At 49.7% G+C, this 25,034-nt stretch overlaps 2 protein-coding genes across 3 annotated transcripts in view; one reads left to right on the top strand and one right to left on the bottom strand.

Moving 5' to 3' along the window:
* LOC141259038 (beta-galactoside alpha-2,6-sialyltransferase 1-like) overlaps positions 1–12,181 on the bottom strand; it is a 120,775-nt gene extending 108,594 nt beyond the window's left edge. The window contains exon 1 of the mRNA XM_073674452.1: positions 11,903–12,181. The gene's annotated coding sequence lies outside the window, so the exon portion shown is untranslated. The remainder of the gene's footprint in view (positions 1–11,902) is intronic.
* Positions 11,066–25,034, top strand: part of ADIPOQ (adiponectin, C1Q and collagen domain containing) — a 56,266-nt gene continuing 42,297 nt past the window's right edge. Inside the window, exon 1 of one of the 2 annotated variants that reach the window (XM_073674456.1) lies at positions 11,066–11,192. The gene's annotated coding sequence lies outside the window, so the exon portion shown is untranslated. Of the gene's footprint in view, positions 11,193–11,995; positions 12,112–25,034 lie in introns of those variants that run through there. The other variant, XM_073674457.1, reaches the window with a different exon arrangement.

The raw sequence follows: 25,034 nt of genomic DNA on the forward strand, positions 1-25,034 counted from the left end.
CTATAGACACAGTTCAAATAATAAAGTAAAGCTGTCCATATGCATTAGATGGCTGTTAACTGAATGATGTTGCGGCTGATTCGTCTAACACCCATCTCAGCCATCTCTCCCAAACACAGGAGCATGCATTCTGCCAAGCGCTCCTGTGTATTCTTTGAGAAAGCTGCCGGCTGGCACATCGGCCAGTAGCTTATATCTGAGAGAGCAATGCATTTGGCAGTCTGACATTGGACAAGCGTGATAGACATCTCTCAAAACCATCAGTCGAACGGCGAGAATACACATTAGTGCTTTGGCTGAAACCATCGATATCAGCGGGTTTGGCCGAAATTAAACTAATGTGTATGGGAGGGTTAATAGTCTTAGTGCAAATCAAATATATCACTACATGTTGTGAAAATAGTAGCAAACATAGTGCAAATAGAATAGTAGCAGATATTATGCAAACAGAATGGAAGCAGATATTGTGCACGATAGTACCAGTAGAATATTATTATACATAGAGTTAAAAGAATAACATTAGACATAGTGCATATACAAGAATAGTGCTAATTTTCTTTCAGATTTTCAAGCCAATCATTAAAAGCGAGTTCTCCTATCTAGTGACGAGCGAGCTTGCTCGTTACTCGAGATTTACAAGTATGCTCAGGAGTTTCCAGAGTATCTTTAGCGTGCTCAGGTGTAATGTTTTAGCCGTGCTGTGTGCATAATTTGCGACTGTTTGACAGCTTTAATACATGTGAGGAATGCTTGTTTCTTAGGCATTCCTCACATGTATTAAAGATGTCAAACAGTCGCAAATCATGCACACAGTGCAACTAAAACATCACATTTGAGCATGCTGAAGATATTCGGCGAGCACCCGAGCATGCTCGCCGAAAGGCTTAACAGAACATACTCGCTCATCACTACTACTATCCTATTTAATAACCAGGTTCAATCATACATAGACTGTTGCTTTTCAGAAAAACACTGAGGCCCGATCTCATGAACCTTTAGCTCGCAAATTAGACCTGTCCTGGTCTTATTAAAGACCCTTTTTAAAATGTGTAGCCCCAAATAGAATCATGATGTGGCCTACTACAATGCAAATATTATATTACAGGTAATCAGAGGTTTTTACCTCTCTTTTTATACACTCTTATTTGATTTTACAGCTGCTGCTTGACATTGAGTACTGCTGCTTAACTTACATATAACATTACCAGAATACCTATGTGGCACCCCAGGGGTCTGGTTTTCCACAGTAATGTAATGTTAGGTCTGAGAGCAGGTGGGAGGTCCTTTGGTCAGGGATCCTGTGCATGCCACACCTCCTGCCCAGTCTTGGGAGGGGAAGAACTTCCCCTGTATAAACCCGGGGCTGAGGCAGGGTGAGTCAGACAAGGAGAGTGGAGACAAGAAGCAGCATAGGAAACAGCAGAGTTACAAGGAGTCAGGGGCTGGCAGCTGCAGAGCTCGCCCTGACTAAGAAGATTCTTTACCGGACCCGGAGTCCGAGGCTGTGGGGACTAACTCCTACCCAGCAGCAGAATCCGTCAGGCAGGGGATTTCAGGTCCTCTGGCCCAGAAGCCCGAAGGCACGGTCACACGCGTGGGACCAGCACCGCCATCGTGGAGCGGAAGCCATTAGAAGGCCCCGAGTCACCGGCCATACGGGTGAGCACCACACGGTACACTCAGGGACGTGGGCTACTTACATCAGCTTCTAGCAAGGTAGCCAGAAGAGTACAGTCAGTTTGGGAGGCCTACAACTACGCCTGGCCAGGGGAGATCCCATCTGCTCAAAGACTGACCAGGCCCCGTTTGCTAGCAAGTACTCCGGGAGGGTCTGTCGTTGTTACCAGTAAAGACCCTGAACTACACCGTACCGTCTCTGAGTGGTTCCTGCTACCCCCATCATCCACGTCGGCTGCCCTGAGGCCATACCCCTCCCGTTGGGGGTTATACTATCACGCTGCACAATCCTACCACCGGCCTCAGCGGTCTGCCCTGCAGCAGCAGCTTCCTGGCTGCACTCAACGGGTGGCGTAGTCATCAACTATTTACTACTAATAGACTGCCGTCTAGTTTGACTCCCTGGGCACGGACCGGGTCACCGCCACGAGACTACAACCCTCCACTGATCCGGCTCCGGGTAGGCTCCCGCGTGCGCAACGCAGCGCGACACAGGCCCAGGGGCGCGTCAACTTTGGCGTAGTCGGCAGGATTTCGTGCCCGCAACCACCGGGTACTGCGTGCCTGAAAAGCAAAGACTGTTCAAACTTACCAGTGGTGAAGGTTTCCCGCCATCCGGCGCCATCTTCGACCTTCTTCCCGCCATCCGTGGAGTTTTTCCCGCCATTGGACGCCATCTTGAGGACGCCGCGCGGGAAGAAGAGGGGCGTGGACTCCGAAAGCGCGCGAGAACTGAAGCCCCGCCTCACGTCCGGACGTTGCGTAAGGTCCTGGAAGGAGCCCAGCAGACGCCGACGTCACAGGAGCGCGACGGAAGGTCCTCAACCCTGACGATCCACTGCGGAGCCGCGGCCTACGGAAGAGGATCATCGCAAGGTAGGCCACGGTCCACTAGGGGGGAGGAAGATGTCGGATACAGAGGAGAGCTTCACTGCCTCAACCCCCGCCAGCGCTACCGCTGCTGCAGTTATGCCCTTCACCATGCCCTATATCCCGGGAGCAGCTTGGCTACCCCAGTACTCAGGGGAGTCACATACCCTGCATGACTTTAGAGAAAAGCTGGATAGCCTCTTCCAGGTGTACCCCCTCACAGAAGAGCAAAAAGTGAGCATCCTGGTGGCCCAACTAACCGGGGCAGCCAAAAGGGAAGTAAAATCCTGGCCACCTGGGAGGAAGATTGTCGCAGGGATACTAACCCGGCTGAAGGACACCTTTGATACCCGCACCTCAGCCGAGATTAAGCTTAGATTCTACGGGTGCAAGCAGCGAGCGCATGAGAGTATAAGGGACTATGCACTAAACCTACAAGAGGCCCTGAGGGCCATAAAGCAGACCGACCCTGATGGGGTGGGAAACGAGGACAGGCTATTGACTGAACAATTTATAGAGGGTTTATATTGCAATGCCCACCGAACCCAGTTGCGGGCAATGGCCTTACAGGATCCCCATCTGGACTTTGCACAGTTGAAGGATAGAGCTATCCGGGTGCTCCGAGAACCAGCACCGGGTGGCGTTGTTACCCACAGGCGCCCAGCTATCACTTACCACCAGGAGGCGGCGCCCTTGTCGGCAGGGCCTGTGGGAGCTGATGCGCAGGCTTTGGACAATGACCTGGCTCCAGAACTACGCCATCAGGTCCAAGAGCTAGCTAAGAGCGTTGCTGCGCTAACCCGAACTGTGCAGTCTTTACAGGTTTCCACCCCAGGGAAGATCCAGCTGGCATCCGGACCGGAGGACATCCCGTGGCGTCGACCAAGGAGGACCCCACCGGCCAGAGGAAGACCCAGTGACCGATACAGCGAGGACGGACGACCCATCTGCCGCCGCTGCAATCAACCCGGACATATGGAAAGGTACTGTTCTTTAAACGGGCACAACCTGGGGTAGAGGGCCAACCCCCAGGAAAAAGATCACCAGGCCCATCGAACTGGCGCGACAGATATGTGGGAGGACGTCCAGTCTTGCCTGTGGTACTGGATGGCATTCCCATGAGTGCCCTACTGGATACCGGGTCACAGGTCACCACCATCCCGTACGTGCTCTTCAAGCAGTACTGGAATGACTCGGATATTACCCGCTACCCTGACGACGACTTGAGTATCATCGCCAGCAATGGCCAGCCCGTGCCACAGATCGGATTTAAAGAGGTGACCCTCAAAATCGGTAGAGTCGAACTGGCCGCACAGGGACTGATCATTGTAGATATTGATAAACATGAGAGTCACCCAAAAATAACTCTAGGAACTAACGTAATTGAAAATTGTCTTGCAGAGGTGATTTTCCTTTTACAGCAGGTTGCCAAGAACGCCAGCTCCGGCGAGCAGCGGGTGCTCCAGAAAGAGATCCGGGCACTGATGCAACGGCAACAAGTGGAACTCTCCGGTGGTGAGATTGGTAGCGTAAGAATGTGTGACCCTTTTCCTATTGCCATGCCCCCAAAAAGTGAAATGATGATTTGGTGCCGGGCAGCTATTGGTCTGAGAGGTAGAGATTACCAGGCAATGGTAGAACCAGTTTACTCAGACAGTAGGCCCACCATTTTGACAGCACGGGGGGTGGTCAATGTACGCCATGGGAGGGTGCCCATTCGCATAATAAATATCGGGGAGAGGGAAGTGTACCTGCCCCGGTATGCCACGCTAGCCAAATTATATACCACTAATCAAAATTCTATACAATCTGTGGAACCCTTGCCTCCATCTCACCCGGAGGAAGGTAACGGCTCTAAGAAAGACATGGAGGACTGGTGTCAGCAACTACATTTGGGTACTGATTCCACTCCCTCACATCAGAAACAAGGAGTCTATCGGGTGGTTCAAGAGTATGAGAGAGTGTTTAGTAAACACCCGTTAGACTTCGGGCGAGTCAAGGGGGTAGAACACCGCATCCCCACGGGAGATCATCCTCCCATAAAAGAGAGGTATCGACCCGTACCCCCTGCACATTACCAACACGCCAAGGGGATGCTTAGAGACATGAAGGAGGCTGGGGTAATCCGGGATAGCTGTAGCCCCTGGCAGCCCCACTAGTTTTAGTCAAAAAGAAAGACAACACCATGAGGATGTGTGTAGATTACCGGAAAATCAACCGTATCACACACAAGGATGCGTACCCCTTACCAAGGATAGAGGAGTCATTGGCTGCTTTAAGATCTGCTAACTTCTTCTCTACCTTGGATCTCACTAGCGGGTACTGGCAGGTTCCTGTAGCAGAGGCGGACCGGGAGAAGACCGCATTCACCACCCCGATGGGACTTAGCGAGTTCACCTGCATGCCGTTCGGACTCTGCAACGCCCCAGGAACCTTCCAACGATTAATGGAGTGCTGTCTGGGCCACAGAAACTTCGAGACGGTCCTGTTGTACCTGGACGATGTCATCGTATACTCCAAAACTTATGAGGACCACCTGAAACACCTGGCGGAGGTGTTCGAAGCTCTGGCGAGTTACGGCCTAAAGGTGAAACCCTCCAAGTGTCACCTCCTGAAACCAAAGGTGCAATACCTGGGACACGTGGTGAGCGCTGACGGAGTGGCTCCCGACCCCGATAAGATCACCGCAATTAAGGGATGGCCAAGCCCCTCCAGCGTAAAACAAGTGCGGCAGTTCCTAGGGTTGGTAGGCTACTACCGAAGGTTTATTCCCGGTTTCACCAAAAAGGCAGCGCCTATGCAGGACCTCCTGATAGGCCAGTCCCGAAAGGCCAAGAACCAGAAGCCGCCCTTCAAATGGGAAGAGCTAGAAGAAGAGTCCTTCCGCCAGCTGAAGATGGCCCTCACGGGGGATGAAATCTTGGCGTACCCGGACTATAGCCAGCCCTTCATCCTCTACACCGACGCCAGTAACATCGGGCTAGGAGCCGTACTGTCCCAGATTCAGCAGGGGAGAGAACGAGTAATCTCCTATGCCAGCCGAAAACTGCGACCCACCGAAAGGAACCCCGAGAATTACAGCTCATTTAAGCTAGAGTTCCTGGCCGTGGTATGGGCAGTCACCGAGCGCTTTAGGCATTACCTCGCTTCTTCCCGGTTCACCGTATACACGGATAACAACCCGTTGACACACCTGGACACGGCAAGACTCGGTGCCCTGGAGCAGAGGTGGATGGCCCGTCTGTCCAACTACGAGTTCACAATCAAATACCGGGCAGGACGCTCCAATACTAACGCGGATGCCCTGTCCAGGATGCCCAACCTGCCGGACGAAGGAGAAGATCCGGAGGGACTGGAAGAAGTTGAACTCCCTGCGTTCCACCGTCATGGGACTATCCAGTATTCCCACCGGGTAAGGGGTAAGCAGGCTGCTACGTTGAACCCCTTACCCCACTACAACTGGGCGGAAACGCAAGACAGCGACCCTGCCGTCCGACTGGTGAAGGAGATGCTGACTCGGCCGGAGGCTCGCCTTGAACCAGACGCTCCGGAGGAAGCCAAACAACTATGGGCGGAGAAGAGTCGACTATTCCTTTACAAGGGGAAGTTGTGCCGCAGAATGGTCAACTCCCGGACGCATGAACTACTCTGGCAAGTAGTGGTGCCACGAAGAGACGCAGCCATGGTGATGGAGGCATACCACGACGGAGCTGGACACTTCGGGTGGAAAAAGCTGGAGTTCCTGCTGCGCGAGCGGTTCCACTGGGTAGGCATGAGGGGAACCATCGAGAAGTGGTGCAGAGACTGTGGCCCGTGCAATCTGAGAAGGAAGGACCGGGCCAGCCAGAAGACTCCCCTGCAGTCCATCGTCACCCGGCAACCGTTGGAACTGGTAGCCTTGGATCATGTAAAACTGACCCCAAGCAGAAGTGGCTACGTCTACGCGTTAACCATCGTGGATCATTACTCCCGGTTCTTGGTTGTCGTCCCCGTCAAGGACTTAACGGCTCAAACAGCAGCTAGAGCCTTCCAGCAGCACTTCTGCCGTCCACACGGGTACCCGGACCAAGTGCTGACGGACCAGGGACCTGCCTTTGAAGCGGAAGTCTTCCAGGAATTCTGCAATCTGTATGGCTGCCGGAAGATAAGGACGACACCCTACCATCCGCAAACTAATGGACTTTGTGAAAAAATGAACCAGGTGGTAATGGATCTTCTAAAAACATTGCCCCTGGAAGAACGCAGTCTGTGGCCTGAGAAGTTGCCCGATCTGGTGGACCTATACAACCACATCCCGGTAGGTTCCACCAACTGTACCCCGGCTTACCTAATGAGGGCGAGACCTGGTAAGTTACCTGTTGACCTGGAAATGGGAGTCCTGACACCTGAGGACACTTCACCAGAAACAGACTGGGACACAGAGAGGCAGCAGCAGTACCGGAGAGTACAAGAGAGCGTGGAGCGAAGTCTCTGTCAGGCTAGGGAAAGACAAGAGAAGACTTACAACCAGTATGCTCCCGCTGTTCCCCTGGTACCCGGAGAGCAGGTCTTGAAGAGGAAAAGACGGCTCCACAAGTTGGATGACCAGTGGGAGAAGGACCCGTACACCGTACTGCCCTCAAGCCACGAGAACCCGAAGGTCTGTACCATCAGTAAAGACGGAGGGGAAACCACAGCCATTGTATCCCGGGACCACCTGAAGAAGTGTCCCGAACAACTGAGGAACCCTGAAGAGGAACAAGAAGACCATCGACCCGTGGGAGAAAGGGAAGATATGGTTAGTACCGTGCTCGGGGACTTCCCTCGGTCTTGGACTCAAGTCAATGGTGCAGTTGTGGTACCCGTACTCACCTTCCTCCAACCATCATCCCAAGAACCTACGGAGCAACGGGTAGAGCTGGAAGAACAGCCGGTCCAGGAGGCAGAAGACTCCACACGAGTAGAACAGGAGAATCAACCCTCTGCTTATAGTGAGCCTGCCGTACCCCTAGTGAGACAAAGAGCCGGTAGACAGCTGCCCAGTTTACCCTTGACAGCTCCTACACCCTGTAGTTCAGGGCCAGACAGTCAGCTCCGTAGGTCCACTAGGGCCACTAGAGGCCAGTTACCCGCACGCTGGAGAATTTGAAGTGTAAAAATAGTTTTATTTATGTTTATCTGTGTATTGTTGCTTGTGTATAATTTTGTGTTTCCAGTTGTTTTTAGGAAACCTTGGTGGATTTACCGGGAATCCTTGTATATAGTTGGAGCGTAACCCAGGATGGACTAGAGACTGTTAAGGACTCGGGGTAGGACAGACCCCTACCTGGTTACGTCTCCCTGTGTTGGTGAAATGGACACCTTTGCTTTTCTTCAAAGACTGCATCCGGTTGCGGACACGCCGTAACCATCTTATGTGTTTTTCTTATAGTATTGTTATTGTTATACTTTGTTATGTTTTTCTAAATGTGTTTAGTCCCGGAGTACTAAATTTCACTAGGGGGGAATGTGGCACCCCAGGGGTCTGGTTTTCCACAGTAATGTAATGTTATGTCTGAGAGCAGGTGGGAGGTCCTTTGGTCAGGGATCCTGTGCATGCCACACCTCCTGCCCAGTCTTGGGAGGGGAAGAACTTCCCCTGTATAAACCCGGGGCTGAGGCAGGGTGAGTCAGACAAGGAGAGTGGAGACAAGAAGCAGCATAGGAAACAGCAGAGTTACAAGGAGTCAGGGGCTGGCAGCTGCAGAGCTCGCCCTGACTAAGAAGATTCTTTACCGGACCCGGAGTCCGAGGCTGTGGGGACTAACTCCTACCCAGCAGCAGAATCCGTCAGGCAGGGGATTTCAGGTCCTCTGGCCCAGAAGCCCGAAGGCACGGTCACACGCGTGGGACCAGCACCGCCATCGTGGAGCGGAAGCCATTAGAAGGCCCCGAGTCACCGGCCATACGGGTGAGCACCACACGGTACACTCAGGGACGTGGGCTACTTACATCAGCTTCTAGCAAGGTAGCCAGAAGAGTACAGTCAGTTTGGGAGGCCTACAACTACGCCTGGCCAGGGGAGATCCCATCTGCTCAAAGACTGACCAGGCCCCGTTTGCTAGCAAGTACTCCGGGAGGGTCTGTCGTTGTTACCAGTAAAGACCCTGAACTACACCGTACCGTCTCTGAGTGGTTCCTGCTACCCCCATCATCCACGTCGGCTGCCCTGAGGCCATACCCCTCCCGTTGGGGGTTATACTATCACGCTGCACAATCCTACCACCGGCCTCAGCGGTCTGCCCTGCAGCAGCAGCTTCCTGGCTGCACTCAACGGGTGGCGTAGTCATCAACTATTTACTACTAACAGACTGCCGTCTAGTTTGACTCCCTGGGCACGGACCGGGTCACCGCCACGAGACTACAACCCTCCACTGATCCGGCTCCGGGTAGGCTCCCGCGTGCGCAACGCAGCGCGACACAGGCCCAGGGGCGCGTCACCTATATTTCTCAATAATAATAATCTTATTTAAATAGCACCACCATATTCTGCAGAGCTTTACACATCAGTGGGTACATATACAAACAATATCATATATTACAAACTTATTAGCAATTAGAAATAACAGCACTGCCATAACAAGTGGCAATTTATGAGGGGATAAGGGAGGACACAAGAGGTGCATGTTTTATACAATAATCCAGACATCTTTTATTTTAAATTGGGTAGTATACATACAGTTGCATTAGCCCCCTTGGCATTTTTCGTGTTTTGCTACCTCACAACCCGGAACTTCACATTTTTTTTAGGGTTTGCATCAATTCATGTAAAGAACATGCCTACAACTGTTAACATTTGGTTTTCTTTTTATTGTGAAGCAAACAAAAATAGGACAGAATAACTAAAAACTTCAGTGTGCATAACTATTCACCCCCTAAAGTCAGTACTTTGTAGAGCCTCCTTTTGTGGCAATTTCAGCTGCAATTCGCTTTGCATAAGTCTCTATGAGCTTTCCATATCTTGCCACTAGAATTTTTGCCCATTCCTTAGGGCAAAACTGTTCCAGCTCCTTCAAGTTAGATGGTTTCCCCTGGTGCACAGCAATCTACAAGTCTGACCACAGATTCTCAATTGGATTAAGGTCTGTGCTTTGACAAGGCCACTCCAAGACATTTACATATTTCCCCTTAATCCACTCGAGTATTACTTTAGTATTATGCTTTGGGTCATTGTCTTGTTGGAGGGTGAACCTCTATCCCAGTATCAAATCAGTGACAGACTAAAACCGGTTTTGCTCAAGAATATCCCTGTATTTTGCACCATCCATTTTCCCTGTTCCTGGGATAATGGGATAATGATCTGTGTTGGTTTGACACCAGACATAGCGTTTACCTTGGTGGCCAAAAAGCTAAATTTTGGTCTCATCTGACCACAGCACCTTCCTCCATATATTTGGGGTGTTTCCCACATGTCTTTAGGCAAACTCAAAATGAGTCATACAATTTTTGTGTAAATAAAGGCTTGTTTCTGCCCACTCTTCCACTGTATGGAGTGTATGGCATAGGCGACGGCCCCACTATCAGTATTTGATCAGTATTTTTTCTCAGGAGTGGGAGCCAAAACTAGGAGTGGGTGATAAATGCAGAATTGGTGCACTTGTTTCTATTATACCTTTTCTCTGATTGTTCCTCACCTTGTTTTGGCTCCCACTCCTGAGAAAAAATACTGACCGAATACTGACCAAATACTGATAGTGGGGTCGTGGCCTTATTGTGGTCATATGGACAGATACTTGAGTATCTGCTTGGGAACTCTGCAGCTCCTTCAGGGTTACCTTTTGTTTCTATGCTGCCTCTCTGATTAATGTTCTCCTTGACCGGGCTGAGAGTTTTGGTTGAAGGCCCTCTCTTGGCAGATTTGTGGTGGTATCATGTTCTTTCCATTTGATGATAATGGATTTGATTGTGTTTCGGGGGATCATTAGAGATTGGGATTTTTTTTTATAATTCAACCCTGACTTGTACTTCTCAACAACTTTGTCCCTGACTTGTTTGGAGATCTCCTTGGTCTTCATAGTGTCGTTTGGTTAGCGCTGCCTCTTGCTTAATGGTGTTGCAGCCTCTGTGGCCTTTCTGAAATGGTGTGTACATACTGACAGACCATGTGACACTTAGATTTCACACAGGTGGACTTCCTTTCACTTAAGCATGTGACTTATGAAGGCAATTACTTGAACCAGGAATTTTTAGGGGCTTCATAGCAAACGAGGTGAATACATTTGTACATGCCAATTTTTAGTTATTTGATCCCATAAATTTAATTTATGCCTATATTTTTCTCACTTCATTTCACCAATTTAGACTATTTAGTGCGGATTCATCAGACACAAATCGGATTACAAAAATATTTAAACACAGATTGTAATGTAATGAAGTAGCAAAAAGGAAAAAATTGGGATAGTACCCGGGAACTGTACCCAGTTACTCAAGTAAATCTGATGCATTTCGAGCTAGGTAGTTCTTATTCATAGTTATGCCAGATTATAAATAAGAAATACCTATTTCGAAACGCGTCAGATTTTTAATCACACTCTCCCGGACCTGTTGCTGAATGGTAACCTCTATTGCTTTGTCCTGCTGCCGACACAGCTGAATCCTTGCACTGCCGGAGGGCTCCTTACACATTGGTGAGCCGGAAAAACGTTTTTCTCAATGTAGCGAAATAGGTAGAAAAACCATGGGGGAGGAAATACTTTCGCAAGCCACTGTAAATATTTATGGTTACGGCCACTCATACAGTGACAGTTAATTTGTTAGCTATTAGTGGTCGTAATCATGGATACCTAAGCTATCGCAATGGCCTGCACATAGGGTAAACGACATAGCGAAACAGAAGAACTATACTAGATTTCTAATTGGAGGTATTTGCTAATATTATTATTATTACACCTATTAGGGTCTTGGACATAGGAATACCCTTTAAGTTAAAACTCATCCACGTTGCTAATAAAGTAAAATTCTTTTTTTTTTTACATACATACATAAATAAAATCTGGACACAAAAAATGTAACATGTGACCTAAGTCCAGGGGTCTAAAAAGTGCAAGTACTCCTTATGTACACTAAACAGAAAATAAATTGTGCACACCAAAATAAAAGTTACAATTGTGAAACATCATTGATTATAATCACATTATGCGGAAACATTTAAAGTAACATTTTCTTAATATATTTGTAAGTTGCCAACTATTAGCTAACAAGAGTATACAGTTATTAAGCTTCAATTTGTAGTGCCACAGAAGCTCTGTAGCTGCAGGTTGCACATTGCCCTTTACTAAACAGCATTTTTCAGTAATGGTAAAAAAAAAAACACAGCAGATATAAAGTATGCGCTTACCAGGCTCGGTGTGTCTTCTTTGGTCCTGGTGTGATATACTTTGAGCTTTGCTTTCCTCCATCTGCTATCATGGTAGAAGATCAAATAGTTTTGAACTCATCCCCACATTAAAAGAACATTTGCTACTTCCTTAAAGCAGTAAAATGTCAGGTTTTTTGAGACTGCAAAGCATGAAATGAGGAGCACATAAGTGACAGAGACATTATTGGGTAAGTGGTTGAAGGGAGGCTGTAGCAGGAACTGGGAGGTACAAACCACTCTCACTTCATGAAAGAATGAAAATTTGTCATGAAATTACTTTGTATAGAACTGTGAATTGAGTTCATTGTTTTAACCACTTCACTCCTCGAGTCTATTTTCACCTTCCTGACCAGGCCAAATTTAACAATTCTGACCAGTGTCAGTTTATGTGGTAATAACTCGAAACGCTTCAGTGAATCCCAGTGATTCTGAGACTGTTTTTCAGTGACACATTGCACTTTACGTTAGTTGAAAATCTAGGTTGAATTTTTTTGCATTTATTTGTGAAAATATCAGAATTTTGGTGAAAATTATTAAAATTGCTATATTTTTAAACCAAGTTAGTCATGCTGTACAAAATAATTTATAAATAGCATTTCTCATAAGACTACTTTACATCTCCATTATTTTTAAAAGTTTATCAGCAATTTCTCATTTTTCCAAATAAATTTATAAAACCGTTTTTTACGGGACCAGATCACGTTTGAAATGACTTTGAGGGGACTATATGACAAAAGATACCCAAAATAGAAAAGAAACCATTTTAACCCCTTAACAACTGCCGTAACGCATTTTCACTGCGGCAGTTAAGGGTACTTATCCCTCAGCGACACTCCTTCATGTTGCTGAAGAATTAGATTGCACAACAGCAAATATTAACAAAATAGAACAGCTTTATTTGATAAAATTGGACATACAAAATCAACAATACAGAATCCAACAGGTGGTATACAGAAGATGGGGTACTAGGATAATAGTAGAATTTCATGATGGGTACATATATATTGATACATGATTAGTCATATTATATAATGTTATATGGAGTGCCCATAGCCATAAATATTAATATTCACATGGTAGGTAAGAGGTAAGAAACATAATGTATGTTCATCGGTATATTAAAAAAGATGGTATCAGGAGCTCAAAAGTAATCAATAACAATATCCAAGTATATAGTAGGAAAGGCAATTCTATATGTATAGTCCACGGGGTGATAGAATAATATGGCACGGACTGAAGTTATTTCACATGGTAGTGAATTTTTTTTTTTAATAAAGTGACCGTGCATTGAAGGTGCAAACATGCAAGAATTGCTAAATAGAGAATGGAAAATTCATGAGATTTTGAGCAGCCACTGTCAAAAGTGGAACGCAATAGAATATATTAGAAAAGCCGGGCAGGGGTATTGGAGGTGGGAACAGTGTCCAGTGTATTGGAGGTGGGAACAGTCTAAACGAAACGTTCTTTCGCCAACGAGATGTTTCCCCATTCCATTGGCAGGAGGATGAATATATCCGGATGGGTGGTTTTCATTGGAATTTTATGTGTCTCCAATTCAAATGGATTCTGTTTTAATAATTTTTATTTAATAATTCTATTTTGGGATTTTAATATATATTTTTCACTTTTTCTATGAAGCCCCTTTCGGGTTCATTCTTATCGGTCATCTGGTGTTCAAATTTAATTAAAAAATTTTTTTTATTTAAATATATTTTTTTCTAATAATAATATTCACTATTCTTGGCTATGGGCACTCCATATAACATTATATAATATGACTAATCATGTATCAATATATATCTACCCATCATGAAATTCTCCTAGTACCCCACCTTCTGTATACCACCTGTTGGGTTCTGTATTGTTGATTTTGTAGGTCTAATTTTATCAAATAAAGCTGTTCTATTTTGTTAATATTTGCTGTTGTGCAATCTAACTGTAGGGTATTATAGTCGTGTGTTTGCACAGCCACTATATGCTGATTAGTGTTGAGCGAGCACTAAAATGCTCGGGTGCTCGAAGCTCAGGCCGAGCTCACCGTGTTACTCAGGTGCTCGACCCGAGCAACGAGCCCAATGTTAGTCTTTGGGAGACCCGAGCATTTTTGCTGCGGCATCCCCGGCAGTCTGTAGAAAGCCTAAAGAGCCCAAAACGATAGTGACAGTGCTCAAATGACATGGGGACAGCATGGGGATCGCCCCAGGAAGCATTTCTGCCCCCCATGTCACTGCTGTCAACAACATGGTCAGAGGTATTAAGCCACTTTTACAGGCTCACAATAAAACGTTCAAAAACGAAGCTGAAACTGTTTTCCTGTGAAATATGTTAAGGAACATCCTTTCCAGGGTAAAGACTTGTGTATAAGGTAAAATAAATAACCAAAAACAAAAATACTCCTCCACACCTTGGGCTATGTTCACAAGAAGCATTTTTTATGCGTTTTTGCACTTTTGTATTACTTTTAACCGTGACAAATGCATTCACCGGGAAGTGTCATTTTAACATTTTACAACCTTATCTGGCCATGTGCTGTGTGACACATGCATACAGTGCTGAAAAGACATGGGAACAGCATGGGGAAGACCCCTGGAAGCATCTCTCACACCCAGGTCACTGCCTAAAAGTATGCCGCATCAGAAGATGCAGACTTGCAACTATCCCCGTGTAAGTCCTTGTCCCAGGGCAGTGTTCAATTGTACCTCCCCCATTCCTTGCAATGAAAGCACAAACATGCAGCCAATCACCCACCCACCCGCAGGCTGCAATACTATACTGCTAGCTTGCTAGTTTGGAGGAGGCCGAAGCTGGCCACTACCTCATGGCTGCGTCGGCGGCGAGGTCTCCATACTCAGTCCCCAGCCGCCACTATTTGTCCCAGGAACCTTCCCCACACTTTTCTTAGCCTGGCCTGCTTTAGGGCAGCATTGGACGAGCCCACCAGACAACCAGAGACTCCTCCGGTGGGCCCTGGCTTCTCCATCAGGGGAGTTGAGAGTGCCAAGGTGAGGAGCATGATGATGATGATAGAAGTTAGCATCTGCTTTGTTTTCATGGAATGCAAGCGTAAGTGTGCAGCCTGCCACCCACCCACCCCCAGGCTGCAATACCATACTGCTAGCTTGCTTGCACTTGAAATGAGGCCTTTGAGGCTTGTGGAGGCAGACGCCAGCCATCATGTCATCGCTGCGTCGGCGGCCTGGTGTCCATACTCAGTCCCCAGCCGCCCGGTGGCTGGGTGTCTACACTCAGTCCCCAGCCACCAGGGGGTGGCCGGGTGTCCATGCTCGGTCCCCAGCCACCCCTATTTGTCCCGGTGCACCTTATACACAAGCACGCATACCAAAACATTACCTGTGCCCTCCCCAGTGCATTTAGTGGGAAGGACAGCCTATTCCGCTGTAGTGTGTGCATGCCAACCCCCTGTTCATGGCACATGCGAAGATGCCTCCCCCCCTGCACCTGTCGTTGCAGACTTGCAACTATCCCCGTTCAAGTCCTTGTCCCAGGGCAGTGTTCAGTTGTACCTCCCCCATTCCTTGCAATGCAAGTGCAAGTATGCAGCCTGCCATCCACCCACCCCCAGGCTGCAATACCATACTGCTTGCTTGCTTGCACTTGAAATTGGGCCTTTTAGGCATGTGGAGGCGGAATCTGGCCACCACGTCATGGCTATGTTGGCGGCCTGGTATCCATACTCAGTCCCGAGCCGCCTGGCGGCTGGGTGTCCACGCTTGGTCCCCAGCCGCCTGGGGGCAGCCGGGTGTCCATAAACGGTCCCCAGCCGCCCCTATTTGTCCCGGTGCGCCTTAAACACAAGCGCCCATACCAAAATATTACCTGTGCCCTCCCCAGTGCATTTAGTGGGAAGGACAGCCTAACCACAAACACGTGGACAAGTGAATTGGCCAGGGATGGTCCATCTCACTGACGCCTTCACACTGGGTTAATATTGTTGAAGCCGGGACACAGTTGGACACTGGGATGCAACACGTCCTCCAGACATAGAGGATTGTGGGTCCTGGGTCAATCAGGCTTCAACACAAAGTTCAAAAAGTAGACAGCAGCAGTGGTCGGCCTCCTACACAACGAGTAAATTATTCATGATGATGAGGCCATCCATCTCCTTAGCTTTCTGTTCCTTGGAATGCAAGCGCATGTATGTAGAAGCGGCTAGGCCTGAGGCGGTCAGCGTTTTGGTGCATATCCTACCTCCTCCGAGGATTGCTGGATGTTTTCCTGCTACTTTCCCAGTTCTATGACTCCCGTTAAAACAAAGCTTCAGGTGATGAATGATGGATGAGGTGGTGGCAAAGGAGAAAGAGCAGGAGGAACAGGGACCATTCACATCAATATCAGGCCAGTCAACCACACATGTCTTGTAGGATATGTTTCTGTACCAAAAGGAGCGGTTCGGCTACACAGTTATAGGGCACAGTGAGTGCAATGCCTACCAAAAATTTCGAGGCACTCCAATGCCCCTTGGAAGTGACATGGAGGTCAGAGGGCCTTAACTAAACCATTATTTCCATTTATAGCAACTGGGTCTCCTGTACACTGTTGGTCTAAGAAGTGAATGGAAGGCTTCCCAAAAATTATGAGGAACTGCAATGCCCCTTGAAACAGACGTGGATTACAGCATACTAAAAACCTTCTGCCCATTATTGGGGAGTGGGTCTCCCTTAGTGTTCGCCTATGCATTGAAAAGCAAAAGCTGACTAAAATTAGGAGGAAATGCAATGCCCGTTGGAAGAGTCGTGGAGGTTAGAGGTAATTAAAAACAACATTTCAATGCCCCTTGGAAGAGCAGTGGAGTTCAGAGTGGTTTAACAAGACGGTTTTAATGCCCCTTGGAAGAGACGTGGAGGTCACAGTAGCTTAACAAGACGGTTTTAATGCCCCTTGGAAGAGACGTGGAGGTCCCAGTGGAATAAAAAGACAATATCAATGCCCCTTGGAAGAGTGGTGGAGGTCCCAGTGGAATAAAAAGGCAATATCAATGCCCCTTGGAAGAGTGGTGGAGGTTACAGTGGAATAAAAAGACAATATCAATGACCCTTGGAAGAGACGTGGAGGTCACAGTAGCTTAAGAAGATTATTTTAATGCCCCCTGGAAGAGACGTGGAGTTCAGTGGTTTAACAAGACAGTTTTAATGCCCCTTGGAAGAGACGTGGAGGTCACAGTAGCTTAACAAGACAGTTTTAATGCCCCTTGGAAGAGACGTGGAGGTCACAGTGGAATAAAAAGACAATATCAATGCCCCTTGGAAGAGACGTGGAGGTCCCAGTGGAATAAAATGACAATATCAATGACCATTGGAAGAGATGTGGAGGTCACAGTAGCTTAACAAGATGATTTTAATGCCCCTTACAAGAGCCATGCAGTACAGCATATTAAAAACATTATTCCCATTATTGGGGAGTGGGTCTCCCATAGTCTTTTCCTATGCCTTCCAAGTAAAAGCTGCCAAAAATTAGGACAGAGGAACTTGCAATGCTGGCAACACGGACCACGGTCACCCTGGTGGTATCGTGGTGGTGGAGGCAGAGGATAAGGAGAAGAGCAAAAAACAGCCGAAATGAGGAAGCGTATACCCATGTGTGGGTGTGAAGTGGTGCATGGGAATACACCTCTCGAAATAACACAGTGGATTTGACTTTATTGTACTCTGCTGTCATTTGGTGGTGATGAGAAGTCTGGCCCAATCCAGCTCTTGTTCATTTTAATAAGGGTCAGCTTGTCAGCATTGTCAGTTGACAGGCGAGTTCGCTTATCAGTTATAATTCCCCCAGCGGCACTAAAAACACGTTCCAATAACATGCTAGCGGCAGGGCAGGCCAGGACCTCCAAGGCGTACAGAGCGAGTTCATTCCAAGTGTCTAGCTTAGATACCCAATAATTAAAAGGCACAGAGGAATCACGGAGGATGCTGGTACGGTCGACAAGGTACTCCCTCACTATCTTTTGAAACTTTCCACTCCTTGTGAGAGTACCCCGCGCCTCAGGCCCTGTAAGCTGGGCGGGTCTCAGAAAACTGTCTCAGAACATTGAAAGTGTTCCCCTGCCTCTGTTGGATTGGAGTTGCATCTCTCTCGCCTGTATGCCTTGGTTGGGCAACGAACTGTGACCTCTGCAGCTGGCGTGTTTAGATGGGAATTTTTTTAACAGTTCTGCAGCAAGGGCCTTCTGGAACTGCCCCATTTTTGTGGACCTCTCCACCTCAGGAATAAGATAGTGAAAGTTCTCCTTGTAGTGGGGGTCTAAAAGTGTCACCAACCAGTAATGACTGTCACCCAACATTTTGACAACGCGAGGGTCACGGTTAAGGCAGCGTAACATAAAGTCAGCCATGCGTGCCAGACTGGTAACGGGCAAGACTTCCGTGTCCTCACCAAGATGACGACTGACCATGCTCTCCTCCTCCTCCTCCTCCTCCTCCCCCCTGTCCTCAGGCCACCCACGCTGAACTGATGGTATGACAGTTGTTCAGGTACTACCGTCTACAGCGCCTGATACCAGCTCCTTTTCTTCCTCCTCCTCCTCCTCCTCTCCCTCATAGTCCCCCAATGCACGTTGGGATGAGATGAGGCTGGCCTGTGTGTAATGGCCCGCTACGGCTTCTTGATCCATCTCATCATACTCTGGCTGCAATGCCTCCTCTTTAATTCTCTGCAGAGAGCGTTGCAAAAGACAGACAAGTGGGATGCTGATGCTAATGATGGCGTCATCGCCACTCACCGTCTTGGTGGACTCCTCAAAGTTTGTCAGGATGGTACATATGTCAGACATACAGGTCCACTCCTGAGGTCTTATGTGTGGAGTCTGAACTGAATATCGACGGCCTTGTTGATGCTGGTACTCCACAACTGCTCTCTTCTGCTCACAAATCCTTTGCAACATGTGGAGGGTAGAGTTTCAACGTGTGGGGACATCACACACCAGTCGGTGTGCCGGAAGCTGCAAACACTGCTGCAACACAGCAAGGGCGGCAGAAGCTGTAGCCGACTTCCGAAAATGAGCTGACAGGCGAAGTACTTTGATGAGCAGATCTGGCAAGTCAGGGTACGATTTAAGAAACCTCTGAACCACAAGGTTAAGCACATGAGCCAGGCATGGTATGTGTGTGATCTTGCCTCGCCTCAGAGCCGCCACCAGGTTACGGCCATTGTCACACACGACCATGCCTGGATGTAGGTTCAGCGGTCTCAGCCACAGATCTGCCTGCTCTTTCACAGCTGTCCACAAGTCACAAGCAGTGTGAAGTTTATCACCTAAGCTTATGAGTTTCAGCACAGCCTGTTGCCGCTTGGCTGAGGCAGTACTGCAGTGCCTCCAGCTTGTAACTGATGTGGTGATATCTGAGATGGAGGCTGAACATGAGGAGGAGGAGGATGATGCGCAGGAGCTATACACTGTGGAGGCAACTCTGACTGACATAGGGCCCGCAATCCTCGGTGTGGGGAGGATGTGTTCCATCCCAAGGTCCGACTGGGTCCCGGCTTCCACTATGTTTACCCAGTGTGCCGTCAGGGAGATGTGCCGTCCCTGGCCGCAAGCACTTGTCCACATGTCCGTTGTCAGGTGGACTCTCCCAGTAACTGCGTTGTTGAGGGCACGGCAAATGTTTTGGGTCTGTGGCTTGTGGGGCTTTGGCTGTGAATTTGCACTTTCATTCAAAGGTCTGGGATATGGACAATTGAACGCTGCGGTGGGACGTGGACGTGGACGTTGATGCTGTTTCTTATGAAACTGCCATAACAAGTGAAGACTTTGCATGCAGTATGGACAGGAGATTGCCTTGCACGCACAACAGGGGGTTCTCTTTCACGCACAACAGCGGAAGAAGTAGTGGTGACACCCGCTGACACTGGTTGTGGACCCTGGGGTTCGCCCCACAAAGTCGGGTGCTTTGCTGACATGTGCCTGATCATGCTGGTGGTGGTCAGACTGGTAGTTTTGTCACCCCTGCTGATGCTGGCCTGGCAGGTGGTACAAATGGCCTTTTTGGGGTTATCAGCAGAGTCTTTAAAAAAATTCCAGACTCTGGAAGACCTACCGGTTATACTGGCAACGTCCCTCGTGTTGGTGTTACGGGGAACGGTTGCCCGCCTTCTGTCTGCGGCCACCACACTGCTTCTTCCTGCCTGTTGGGGTACTCTGCCTCCCTCCCCCTGTGTGCTGCTGGTCTCGCTCTGCATGTCCTCCTGCCACGTTGGGTCAGTTACTAGATCATCCACCACCTTCTCCTCTTCCACTTCCGCACCACGGTCCTCCTCCTCACTTCATGGCAACTGTGTCTCGTCATCGTCCACCTCTTGTGACAAATTGCCAGTGTCGCCTTCTTGTGGCCGTTCAAATATTTGGCCATCGCTACATAGGATCTCCTCTTCCACCACTTCAAGCGGAGCAGGCGAGGGGCCCAAATATGGAAATGGACCAATGAACAGCTCTTCAGAGTGTCCAACTGTGGGATCAGTTGCTGTCTGACAACACTCGGCATGGTGGGAGGAAGGAGCATCAGGGTGAGGAGGAGTATGCGGTCGAGACTCACGGCTACTAAAACTTGACTGTGTGGAAGACAGACCGGAGGTGGTGGTGCCCAGGTGACTGGAAGTATTACACTATCTGCTATCCAATTAATAACCTGTTCACTCTGATCAGTTCACAATAGTGGTGTTGTTGTGTGCTTCTGTGACACCCCAGGGGTCTGGTTGCCACAGTGATAGAGATATTACGTCTGAGAGCAGGTGGGAGGTCTCTTGGTCAGGAATCCTATGCATGCCACACCTCCTGCCCAGTACTGGGAGGGGAAGAACTTCCCCTATATAAAACTGGGGCTGAGGCAGGGTTAGTTAGTTAAGAAGAGGAGCAGCTATAGGAAAGAGAGATCAGGAGCTCAGTGGGAGCAGTGCTACAAGGAATCAGGGGCTGGCAGCTGAAGAGCTCGCCCTGATTGAAGAGTTACCACCGGACCCAGAGTCCGAGGCTGTGGGGACTAATCCTTACCCAGCAGCAGAAACCGACCGGCAGGGGATTTCAGGTCCTCCGGCCAAGAAACCCGAAGGCACGGTCACACGCGTGGGACCAGCACCGCCATCGTGGAGCGGAAGCCACTAGAAGGCCCCGAGTCACCGGCCATACGGGTGAGCACCACACGGTACACTCAGGGACGTGGGCTACTTTTACCCGCCTCTAGCAAGGTAGCCAGAAGAGTACAATTAGTTGGGGAGGCCTACAATTCCGCCTGGCCAGGGGAAATCCCATCTGCTCAAAGACTGACCAGGCCCCGATCGCTAGCCAGTACTCTGGGAGGGTCTATCTTTATCACCAGTAAAGACCCTGAACTACACCGCATCGTCTCTGAGGGGTTCCTGCTACCCCCATCATCCACGTCGGCTGCCCTGAGGCCATACCCCTCCCGTTGGGGGTTATACCATCTACGCTGCACAATCGTACCACCGGCCTCAGCGGTCTGCCCTGCAGCGGCAGCTCCATAGCTGCATTCAACGGGTGGCGTAGTCGTCCAACATCTACTGCTAATACTCAGCCACACAGTTTGACTCCCTGGGCACGGACCGGGTCACCACCACGAGACTACTACCCCCAACAGGCCCGGCTCCGGGTAGTCCCCGCGTGCGCAACGCTACACCAAGTAGGCCCAGGGGCGCGTCAACTTTTGGCGTAGTCGGCAGGATTTCGTGCCCGCAACCACCGGGTACTGCGTGCCTGAAAAAGACTGTTCAAACTTACCAGTGGTGAAGATTCCCGCCATCCGGCGCCATCTTCTACCTTCTTCCCGCCATCCGGCGCCATCTTCGACCTTCTTCCCGCCATCCGCGAAGTTTTCCCGCCATCCGGCGCCATCTTCTGCCTTCTTCCCGCCATCCGTGGAGTTTTCCCGCCTTTGGACGCCATCTTGAAGACGCCGCGCGGCAAGAAGAGGGGCGTGGACTCCGAAAGCGCGCGAGAACTGAAGCCCCGCCTCACGTCCGGACGTTGCGTAAGGTCCTGGAAGGAGCCCAGCAGACGCCGACGTCACAGGAGCGCGACGGAAGGTCCTCAACCCTGACGATCCACTGCGGAGCCGCGGCCTACGGAAGAGGATCATCGCAAGGTAGGCCACGGTCCACTAGGGGGGGAAAGATGTCGGATACGGAGGAGAGCTTCACTGCCTCAACCCCCGCCAGCGCCACCGCTGCTGCAGTCATGCCTTTCACCATGCCCTATATCCCGGGAGCCGCCTGGCTACCCCAGTACTCAGGGGAGTCACATACCCTGAATGACTTTAAAGAAAAGCTGGATAGCCTCTTCCAGGTGTACCCCCTCACAGAAGAGCAAAAAGTGAGCATCCTGGTGGCCCAACTAACCGGGGCAGCCCAAAGGGAGGTAAAATCCTGGCCACCTGGGAGGAGGACTGTCGCAGGGGTACTAACCCGGCTGAGGGACACCTTTGATACCCGCTCCTCAGCCGAGATTAAGCTTAGATTCTATGGGTGCAAGCAGCGAGCACATGAGAGTATAAGGGACTATGCACTAAACCTACAAGAGGCCCTGAGAGCCATTAAGCAGACCGACCCTGACGGCGTGGGAAACGAGGACAGGCTGTTGACCGAACAATTTATAGAGGGACTATATTGCAATGCCCACCGAACCCAGTTGCGGGCAATGGCCTTACAGGATCCTCATCTGGACTTTGCACAGTTCAAGGACAGAGCCATCCGGGTGCTCCGAGAACCGGCACCGGGTGGCGTGGTGACCCACAGGCGCCCTACTACCGCTTACCACCAGGAGGCGGCGCCCTTGTCGGTAGGGCCTGTGGGAGCTGATGCGCAGGCTATGAACAATGACCCGGCTCCGGACCTGCACCATCAGGTCCAAGAGCTAGCTAAAAGCGTTGCTGCGCTAACCCGAACTGTGCAGTCTTTACAGGTTTCTGCTCCAGGGAAGATCCAGCTGGCATCCGGACCAGAGGACATCCCGTGGCGTCGACCAAGGAGGACCCCACCGGCCAGAGGAAGACCCAGCGACCGGTACAACGAGGACGGACAACCTATCTGCCGCCGCTGCAGTCAACCTGGACATATGGCAAGGTACTGTCCTTTAAACTGGCACAACCTGGGGTAGAGGGCCAACCCCCAGGAAAAAGATCACCAGGCCCATCGAACTGGTGCGACAAATATGTGGGAGGACGTCCAGTCTTGCCTGTGGTACTGTATGGCATCCCTATGAGTGCCCTACTGGACACCGGGTCACAGGTCACCACCATCCCGTACGTGCTCTTCAAGCAGTACTGGAATGACTCGGATATAACCCGCTATCCAGACGACGACTTGAGTATCATCGCCAGTAATGGTCAGCCCGTGCCACAGATCGGATTTAAAGAAATGACCATTAAAATCGGTAGAGTCGAACTGGCAGCACAGGGACTGATCATTGTAGACATTGACAAGCGCGAGAGTCACCCAAAGATAACTCTAGGAACTAATGTGATTGAAAATTGTCTTGCAGAGGTGATTTTCATTTTACAGCAGGTTGCCAAGAACGCCAGCTCCGGTCAGCAGCGAGTGCTCCAGAAAGAGATCCGGGCACTGATGCGACGGCAACAGGTGGAACTCTCTGGTGGTGAGATTGGTAGCGTAAGAATGTGTGACCCTTTCCCTATTGCCATGCCCCCGAAAAGTGAAATGATGATTTGGTGCCGGGCAGCTATTGGTCTGAGAGGTAGAGATTACCAGGCCATGGTAGAACCAGTCTACTCAGACAGTAGGCCCACCATTTTGACAGCACGAGGGGTAGTTGATGTACGCCATGGGAGGGTGCCCGTTCGTATAATAAATATCGGGAAAAGGGAAGTATACCTGCCCCGGTATGCTACGCTAGCCAAATTATATACTATCAACCAAAATTCTATACAGTCTGTGGAACCCTTGCCTCCATCTCACCCGGAGGAAGGTAACGGCTCTACGAAAATAATGGAGGATTGGTGTCGGCAACTACATTTGGGTACTGACTCCACTCCCTCCCACCAGAAACAGGGAGTCTACCGGGTGGTTCGAGAGTACGAGAGAGTGTTTAGTAAACACCCGTTAGACTTCGGGCGAGTCAAGGGGGTAGAACACCACATCCCCACGGGAGACCATCCTCCCATAAAAGAGAGGTATCGACCCGTACCCCCTGCACACTACCAACACGCCAAGGGGATGCTTAGAGACATGAAGGAGGCTGGGGTAATCAGGGATAGCTGTAGCCCCTGGGCAGCTCCACTAGTCTTGGTCAAAAAGAAAGACAACACCATGAGAATGTGTGTAGATTACCGGAAAATTAACCGTATCACACACAAAGATGCGTACCCCTTACCAAGAATAGAGGAGTCTTTGGCTGCTTTAAAATCTGCTAACTTCTTCTCCACCTTGGATCTCACTAGCGGGTACTGGCAGGTTCCTGTAGCAGAGGCGGACCGGGAGAAGACCGCATTCACCACCCCGATGGGACTTAGCGAGTTTACCTGCATGCCGTTCGGACTCTGCAACGCACCAGGAACCTTCCAGCGATTGATGGAATGCTGTCTGGGACACCGAAACTTTGAGACGGTCCTGTTATACCTGGACGATGTCATCGTCTATTCCAAGACCTACGAGGACCACCTGAAACACCTGGCGGAAGTGTTCGAAGCTCTGGCAAGTTACGGCCTAAAGGTGAAACCCTCCAAGTGTCACCTCCTGAAGCCAAAGGTGCAGTACCTGGGACACGTGGTGAGTGCTGACGGAGTGGCTCCCGACCCTGATAAGATCACCGCAATTAAGGAATGGCCAAGCCCCTCCAGCGTAAAGGAAGTGAGGCAGTTCCTCGGGTTGGTAGGCTACTACCGAAGGTTCATTCCCGGTTTCACCAAAAAGGCAGCTCCTATGCAGGACCTCCTGATAGGCCAGTCCAGGAAGGCCAAGAACCAGAAGCCACCCTTTAGATGGGAGAAGCTGGAAGAAGAGTCCTTCCGCCAGCTGAAGATGGCCCTCACGGGGGATGAAATCCTGGCGTACCCTGATTATAGCCAGCCCTTTATCCTCTACACCGACGCCAGTAACATCGGGCTAGGAGCCGTACTGTCCCAGATCC

This window comes from Phyllobates terribilis, unplaced genomic scaffold (genome assembly GCF_046119375.1).
Source record: "Phyllobates terribilis strain yellow unplaced genomic scaffold, ASM4611937v1 Scaffold_3__8_contigs__length_932513732, whole genome shotgun sequence".
Classification (NCBI taxonomy): domain Eukaryota; kingdom Metazoa; phylum Chordata; class Amphibia; order Anura; family Dendrobatidae; genus Phyllobates; species Phyllobates terribilis.